This window comes from Nerophis lumbriciformis, linkage group LG05 (assembly GCF_033978685.3).
Source record: "Nerophis lumbriciformis linkage group LG05, RoL_Nlum_v2.1, whole genome shotgun sequence".
NCBI lineage: Eukaryota > Metazoa > Chordata > Actinopteri > Syngnathiformes > Syngnathidae > Nerophis > Nerophis lumbriciformis.
Window position 1 is genome coordinate 43813565 of NC_084552.2, and position 9268 is coordinate 43822832.

The 9268-nt window shown below is 46.6% G+C and overlaps 1 protein-coding gene across 1 annotated transcript in view; it reads right to left on the bottom strand.

The window, feature by feature from the left end:
* Nucleotides 1–9197: 9197 nt before the first annotated feature.
* Nucleotides 9198–9268, bottom strand: part of LOC133605614 (phospholipid-transporting ATPase ABCA1-like) — a 212824-nt gene continuing 212753 nt past the window's right edge. The window contains exon 50 of the mRNA XM_061958842.2: nucleotides 9198–9268. This exon is cut by the window's right edge and continues 376 nt beyond it. The gene's annotated coding sequence lies outside the window, so the exon portion shown is untranslated.

Consider the following 9268-nt stretch of genomic DNA (forward strand, 5'->3'; position numbering starts at 1 on the left):
CCTCTGAATTTGTGCATATGTTTTCTGGATTAGACCGTACACCGTTCTCTAGAAGAAAATCCACACCAGTCTTTTTACAAGGCCCCTGATTCAGGGTTCTGCAACCAGGACAAAAACCGCATCATACCTTTTTTAGCAGAGGTTCGACTCACTGTCAGTTCTCTCATGCACTCTGGAATAGACTTTACCAGAGAGGTTGAGGAGTGTGATCGCTGTCACGCCAAATTTCTTCCCCCTACAAAAACCTCCCCCCCCCCCCCATTTACTTCCGGGGTCATTTCCTCTTACGTCATTTCCTCTTACTTACGTCATTTCCTCTTACGTCATTGACAGCGATCGATAGAATCCAAATCTCCTGAAAATGGTGGTGTCACTGAATGACATTTGTCTTTATCTTTCCCAGGGGAATTATGTCAAACACCAGCAGGCTTCGAAAAATTCCAGGCGGAGTGTTAGGGAAAATTTCAGGCGGAGTGTTAGGGCCGCTGCTGGGAACTTCTGTCTTCGTGGTAACGTGCAAAAAATATTAATTAATATACAATAAAAAATCATTTTACATTGCAGTTTTTTGCCTCATTTTAAAGTCTTGAAGAAATACCAAAGGTTTTTCTTTATTTTTATGTTCTTATTCTAAATATTGTCGTTTGTCTGCCCACGGGTCATCTGACTTCACTGAGGTACATATGTGCAGTGCTATTTACATTATGGAAAACAATTGGGCATATACTTATTATTAGGCAGCTTCAATTATACCTCAACTGATAATTGTCTCATTACGGAAAGTGACTTGACACGGAGGGCAAAGTTTATAATTGTAGAGAATTCAAAGTCATGTCAGGGTTATTATCGGGGTTGTTGGCAATTATTTTTATTATTTGCTAAAAACTGCTCCTACTCACGTCTCAATATTGGGCTACCACGGACCAGCCGCATACAGTAAAGGTATGTTCTTACTCGAAGTTTGCCAACAATATCAACCTAAAACCCATCCGTCTGAAAGAAAAATTAACCCTGAATTAGTGTTGACCCGTGGAAAACGAATCAAAAATCGTTTAATTCTCCGTCAAATGTGCAGTCAGGAATATCCTCAAGTTAATTTGTCCGATTAATACAGACGTTTTGTTAACGCTGTAGTATAAAAAATTTAAAAAATAAAAAAAAATTCAAAAAAACAAGAATCCTTCCAGCGACGTAAATGACTTAAGTAAGAGGAAATAACGTAAGAGGAAATGACCCCGGAAGTAAATGGGGGGGGGGGGGGAAGAAATTTGGCGTGACATCGCCCTCGAGTTGGAACACACTCCCAATCGCCTTTCTTAAACACCACGCTGGTCTGCCAATCCAGAGGCATATTGTTCCTTCTTCTTCTTCGTTTGGATAAAGATGTTGATTAGAGGTGTAACCACTATACAGCTGGGCAAGTGTTTAACAGCCAACTGACCAAGCTCTCGTCCACAGCTGCCAGACCACGATTCCCGTTAGCATGGCTGTATATGGGACAGGATGTTATGATGTGGTCTGCAGTCTGCTCCTCTGCACCACACTCACATGCCACAGATGAAGCCATACCCCATTTGCACATATTTGAGCGGAAGAGACCGACGCCAGTACAGAGACGATTAAGCCCGACCCAGGCAGGCCTGGGAAAGCATATTCCTGGTGGTGATGTACTGGCCTCAGGGATGTAATCATGAAGTCTGGAAGAGTTTTCCCGCCATTCCATGTTCCATTTGTAGTCCGCCCAGTTTGCTACACTGCTGTTTGACTGGTTAAAGTCATTTAGCAATTCCAATGCAGCAGGGACAAATGGGTGTCTTGATTTAATCAGCCGGTGTCCTCAAAGAGGAGGAGACAGAAGCCGGTCATGAAGAAGGTGCCCAGGCTCCAGTGCTCGGCGTGCAAGAGACAGTGTGGCTCTCTTTGTCACAATTCGTTTAGATGTGGAACAGAGGAACCCAAAGATGCAGATGGATTTGTGAGTAAAGAGTTCTTTACTTAACAAAAGGAGCGATCATAACAATGATCCAAAAATAGAATATAACAAAAAGCGACGGTGCGAAAAAAGAGAACACAAAAAGAGCACCGTGACAAAAAGAACAAAAGCTAATATACAAACTAACTAAACTTTGGGTCGAAGTTGCAAGACGTGCAAACTATCAACGTACATACCAAGCTGGATGGCACTGGAAATAGCCAAGATGGAACGTAGCAAAAATACAAGGAGCATAGGAGTCTTCATACGATCAGAGTCAAGAAGTGGAATAGCCGAGTGCCATCCAGCTGGCCAGGTGCTGCTTAAGTAGTGCTGGTAAGATTAGACACAGCTGTGCACGTCTTGCAGCTCCGCCCACAGGAAGACACAGGAACTCTGAGGAAGACAAAAAATAAGAGCCAGGTCTGCTGCACCAAGGGAAAACTGAGCATACAAACCACAAGGTGGCAGCAGGCGGTGACAGTATTCCCCCCCTAATCAACAGACGCCACCTGGCGGACCTCCTGGCTTACCGGGAAATCTATGATAAAAATCAGAAATTAGGGATTTATCAATTATAAGGGAACGTGAAATCCAGGAGCGATCCTCTGGGGGGTAACCCTCCCAGTCGATCAGAAACTGCACACCCCTGCCTCGCCTCCTAGCGTCCAGAATGGTGTTGACAGTGAAGGCTGGATGACCCTCCACCTGCTGAGGGGCAGGGGGAGACACGGATGGAGGACAAAGGTCGCTCGACTCGACGGGCTTTAGGCGGGAAACATGGTAAACAGGATATGACTTGAAGGACTTGGGTACCTTGAGTCGAGCTGTGACGGGAGTTATCATCCGCTCCACCTCATATGGTCCGATGAATTTAGGTGCCAGTTTCTTCGACTCTCCTGGTAGTGTAATGTCTTTTGATGATAGCCAAACCCTCTGGCCAGGTTTGTAGTCGGGAGATGGTCTGCGATGGCGATTAGCCATGGTCTGGTTCCGTTTGGCTGTCCGCGACAAGGCAGCACGGGTATCACGCCACACATGGAGCACACGGCGCAGGAAGGCAGTCACGGAGGGAACAGTGGACTCGATCTCTTGAGAGGAGAAGATAGGAGGTTGGAAGCCATGCACCACATGGAAAGGGGACAAGCCGGTAGATGAACAGATTAGGGTGTTACGGGCATACTCCACCCATGGGAGATAGGTAGACCACAATGATGGATGCTGGTGACACACACATCTCAGGGCCGCCCCTAGGTCCTGATTGGCTCTTTCCGATTGTCCATTCGACTGTGGGTGGTACCCTGATGACAAACTGACAGTGGCTCCTAACAAGTTGCAGAAAGCTTTCCATGTAGCGGATGAAAATTGGGGACCTCTGTCTGACACCACATCCATGGGGATCCCATGAAGTCAAACCACATGGTTTACCAGAAGCTTGGCGGTCTCCAGGGAGGAGGGAAGTCTACAGAGGGGGATAAAATGCGTGAATTTAGAAAATCTGTCGACTATGGTGAGGATGACAGAAAACCCCCTGGAGATGGGTAGACCTGTGACAAAGTCCAGAGCAATGTGCGACCATGGGCGAGAGGGGATGGGAAGGGGCTGCAGCAACCCCGCAGGAGCATGATGGGAAGCTTTGCTTCTGGCGCAGACGGGGCATGCCGCCACAAACTTCTTAGTATCCGTGTGAACGGTAGGCCACCAGAACCGCTGAGTGAGCAGGAACTCAGTGCGTCTGGCACCTGGGTGGCAAGCAATCTTGGAAGTGTGAGCCCACAACAAGACCTCTGGACGGAGGGTTCTCGGTACAAAAAGGCGACCAGGAGGACATCCAGCAGGGGATGGGGAGTCCTTGATAGCCTCCGACACCAGTCTCTCCACCTCCCACTGTACTGCGCCCAGAATCCGGGACTGAGGAAGGATCGTCTCTGGGGGAGTGTCTTCTGTAGGAGGAGAGAACATCCTCGACAAGGCGTCAGGTTTACCATTGAGTGAGCCCGGGCGAAAAGTCATACAAAAATCAAACCTTGTAAGGAACAGGGACCACCGAGCCTGGCGGGGATTGAGGCGTTGGGCAGAGCGGAGGTAGGCTAGGTTACGATGATCAGTATAAATGATAAAGGGGTGTTTGGCACCCTCAAGCCAGTGCCTCCATTCTTGAAGAGCGAGGACCACTGCAAGAAGCTCTCGGTTCCCGATGTCATAGTTCTTCTCTGCAGGCGAAAGGCGTTTGGAGAAAAAGGCGCAGGGGTGCAGCTTCTGATCAGAACTGGAGTGCTGGGACAAAACAGCCCCTACCCCAGTGTCAGATGCGTCCACCTCAACAAAAAATGGGAGATCAGGATTAGCGTGAACTAACACAGGAGCTGAGGTAAAGAGGCATTTAAGGCGTCGAAAAGCCTGGTCAGCCTCCGAAGACCACACGAAAAGAACCTTGGAGGACGTTAATTTATCTAAAGGTTGGGCTACTTTACTGAAATCTCTAATAAAACGTCGGTAAAAATTAGCAAACCCCAGAAACCTTTGCAGCAGCTTCCTGGAGGACGGCGTAGGCCAGTCTACAACCGCTTGGATCTTAGCTGGGTCTGGCTTAACCTGCCCCCTCTCCACAATCAACCCCAAAAATGACACTGTGGAAGAATGAAAGGTGCACTTTTGGGGTTTGACAAATAATCGGTTCTCCAAAAGTCTCTGCAAAACCAAACGGACATGCTGATGATGTAAATCAATGGAGCGTGAAAAAATAAGTATATCATCCAAGTAGACTACCACGAAACGGCCTATCATATCACGGAGCACATCATTAATTAAACACTGGAACACCCCGGGAGCATTAGTGAGGCCGAACGGCATGACGCAATACTCAAAGTGGCCAAGAGGGGTGTTAAAAGCAGTCTTCCATTCATCACCTTCACGAATTCGCACGAGGTGATACGCATTGCGTAGATCCAATTTAGTAAATACTACTGCCCCATGCAAAGGAGCAAACGAAGACTCCAGTAGTGGAAGAGGGTATTTATTTTTAATTGTAATTTTGTTCAGAGCTCGGTAGTCAATACAGGGTCGTAACCCACCATCCTTCTTTTTGACAAAGAAAAACCCCGCCGCCACAGGAGCGGAAGAGGGACGAATGTGTCCGGCGGTGAGAGAAGAGGAAATGTATTCCTCCATAGCCTGCTGTTCGGGACGCAAAATATTATACAGCCGCGAAGAAGGTAGTGGCGACCCTGGAAGAAGGTCAATGACACAGTCATACGGGCGGTGGGGGGGTAGCGTCGTAGCCCGATCTTTACAAAAAACCTCACTAAAGGAATGATATTCTTCAGGAATCAGCGCGAGATCAGGGGGCTGAAGAGTAGGAAGAGTGACAAGGTTAGCCGGAGACGAAGCGGAGCGCAAACAGTGGCTATGACAAAAAATACTCCAATTGGTAATTTTACAAGTGGTCCAATCAATGCTTGGACTGTGACGTCGCAACCATGGAAGTCCAAGAACTAAGGGCGCCGAACGAGAAGGCATTATAAACAATTTAACCTCCTCACGGTGATTACCAGAAATAAGGAGGGATGTGGCATGTGTCTGATGAGTAATATTAGCCAGGTGACGCCCGTCAAGTGAGCTAACATTCTTAATACGATCAATCCCCACAGTAGGAATCTTTAGAGATTCCACAAGACCACTGTCAATAATGTTTTCATCAGCCCCTGAGTCAATAAGTGCCTTAATAGGACAAGAACCCCCCGCCCATGACAGAGTACCTTCGACTTGAAGTCTTCCCACGAGTGAGGAAGCAGACGTCACCACAGGAGCAGGCAGCGAAGTTGGTAATCTTCCCTGCGGAAGGTCTCGGGTGGACGCGGAACGGCCCCCAGTAGGCCGCGCAGGACAGCGAACAACGACATGGTCCGCAGCTCCGCAGTACAGGCACAGCCGCAATCTCAGCCGACGACTCCTCTCTGCAGACGACAGGCGACTGCCACCCAGCTGCATAGGTATGGCCCCCTCTAGCCCCTCCTCCGGAGCACTGCAGTCAGAAGGCGGAAGCGACGAAACCTGAGGCTTGGATGTTGATCGTGTAGACCAGGTAGATGACTGCCATCTGGTGGACGGAGGATCCACACCCTTCTGGGCGTGTCGCTCTCGTAGGCGGTTGTCCAATCGGATGGCGAGTGAGATGAGCTCCTCGAGGGTCTGGGTCTCGTCGCGGGCAGCCAGCTCGTCTTGGATCTGGGAGCTAAGGCTAGCCAGGAATATTCCCCGCAAAGCTCTCTCCCCCCAGCCACTCTCCGCCCCCAGGATTCGGAAGGAGATTGAGTGGTCCGCGACAGAGGAGGACCCCTGGCGTGTAGCGAGGAGGCGGCTGCCTGCCTCCCGTTCCCTCACGAGGTGACCAAAGACGCTGCGCAATTCAGCGGAAAATAGGGGTAAGCTGGAACGAAGTCCGGGTTTACTCTCACACACCTCCATAGCCCAGCTAGCTGCTCTTCCAGCCAGTAAACTTAGTACATATGCCACACGGGCGGAGTCTGTTGTGTATGTGTGAGGCTGCTGTGCAAAAACTAAAGAGCATTGATATAAAAAAAAGTCTGCACTGTCCAAAGTCCCCCTCATACCTGGGCGGATGTGGTATGCTGGGCTCCCGGATAGGAAAACCCGATGTTGAGCGCATGGGGTAAGAAGAAGCTGCAGGTTGAGCAGCCTCAGAGTCTGGGAGCGGGTGAGGGACAAACAGGCGTGTATGCATCTCCTGCACAAGTGTGGTCAGGTTTAACAAAGCTTGTTCGTGATCACTTATTCGCTGGCCATGAGCCCTGAGGGCCAGCTGAATCTGATTCTCATCTGCGGGTTCCATAATTGACTCGGCTATTCTGTCACAATTCGTTTAGATGTGGAACAGAGGAACCCAAGGATGCAGATGGATTTGTGAGTAAATAGTTCTTTACTTAACAAAAGGAGCGATCATAACAATGATCCAAAAATAGAATATAACAAAAAACGACAGTGCGAAAAAAGAGAACACAAAAAGAGCACCGTGACAAAAAGAACAAAAGCTACTATACAAACTAACTAAACTTTGGGTCGAAGTTGCAAGACGTGCAAACTATCAACGTACATACCAAGCTGGATGGCACTGGAAATAGCCAAGATGGAACGTAGCAAAAATACAAGGAGCATAGGAGTCTTCATACGATCAGAGTCAAGAAGTGGAATAGCCGAGTGCCATCCAGCTGGCCAGGTGCTGCTTAAGTAGTGCTGGTAAGATTAGACACAGCTGTGCACGTCTTGCAGCTCCGCCCACAGGAAGACACAGGAACTCTGAGGAAGACAAAAAATAAGAGCCAGGTCTGCTGCACCAAGGGAAAACTGAGCATACAAACCACAAGGTGGCAGCAGGCGGTGACACTCTTGTGACAAAGCTCAGATGGTTGAATACCTGCTAAGATGGAAAGATTGTTTGTTGGTGTGGGACGCAGGCATCCAGTCACTAAATGCAAAGCGTCGTTAATCGGCTTATCTATGAGACGAGTGTGAGCACTACGACACCAAGCAGGTGTGCAGTACTCAGCAGCAGAGTGGACCAATGCACCATGCCATGCTGAAGATGTGTCAGCCATGACGGTCACACATCCAGGGCCAAAAGAAATTCAGGTTTAAAGTCATCCAACCCAGAACCTTGCCACTGAAGGCACAACCTCAGCCACGGAGATGGAAATGTACGCATTCACGTCCTCATACTCTGCTTTTTCTACAGGAGGTGTGCCATTGGGGTTGAGAAAGGCCTCAAAGTATTCTTTCCACTGCTCAGTAGTATCCTAAAGTGAGGTCAGGAGGCCTGCGACAGGGCAAGGCTTCAACCCCTATTGAAGCCGCTTGGCGTGTCAGCTGAGTCCTACACGCGATCCATGCACGCTAAGTAAGGTGTCTTCTTCAGCTTGACAGCCTCTAACCTCTGAGTGGAGTTGGGGGATTGCCACCACGACTGGCACCGACCAACCTGCTACCACAGCTCCAATCGCCGATGAAAGCCCGGAATACGGCCCATTCGGACTCAAAATCCCCGGTTGGAGCAAAAGCGCTGCCTGAGTGTGAGAATCACCACCGTCCAAAATCTGTGACAGAAAACAAGCGAGAGCAGGGGAAGTTGCAGTGGACTGAGGTAGACACCATGTCATGAAATATTAACCTCGAAAATTGATGGTTGCTGCAGCAGCGCTGAGCATCATCGCTGTTGGTGGACGCTCATCAGGATGCAACACAGCCACAGGTGTAGCTACTTACATCGTTATTGGCAACCACTTTGTAGCCATCTCATCATTTTAGTTGAATTATATAAATTCATTTTTATACATTCTTAAATATTTAATTTACTAATTGTATGCATCATGGCTATAATAGCTAAAAATGATTATAAAACAATAATAAAAGCACTAAAATATTAATGCATGATAAAACGAAATGGGCAAAAATATTTTTAAAATAAAATCAAACTGCAAAAATGTTTATTAAAAAAAAAAAGGAAAACATGCTATAAGTAATGAACACAGAAGAGAAGATTTTCCCTGCTCCTACTGAAGCGATTTGCTCTGCTGTGAGAAGACACTTGGAACTATCTACTATCTACTGTAGGTCCAGTTTGTAACAACTCAGTGTAAACTACAGACTTGTGATGCTTAAGGTATTAGTTTATTTCGTACAAGGTCCATCACATATTTCTATTTCTCAAGAAATGTCAGAAAAGTATTAATTGTGTACATTGTGATCTGAAATATACAGTGATGAATTTATTTATTTTTAAAATTGTTGCCAGAGGTGAATGAGAATATGTTCGGATGTACTGAATGGATATTAAGTGTATTGTGGCATGTATTTTATAGTCTGAGCTTACCTGCCCAGTGAATGCAGATGGAAGGTAGCATTAGCTAAATCCCATGTAAAGCATCTCTTCTTTTTCTTAAGATTTATGTTTGCATTTGTTTAATAAACAAACACTTCCTAAAAATATATTTTATACTAAAAAAAAAGCTAAAAATAGCTGAAAAAAATCCATGCTCTACAAAATTCAAAATATATTTTTTATTCCATTTATAACTTCAGCCTGATTACACATAGAGAAAATGTAATTTTTATGAAAAACAGCATTAAATGATAATGCATTGAAAACCTTTCATCTATTTCATAAGTTGTTTAATTTGAGAATGTTCAATAACTTAATAAATTGCTACATAATGATATAAACGTGTTAATGAAAAATACATTAAAAAAACATCAATTACACTTTTCATAAAACAATTAGTT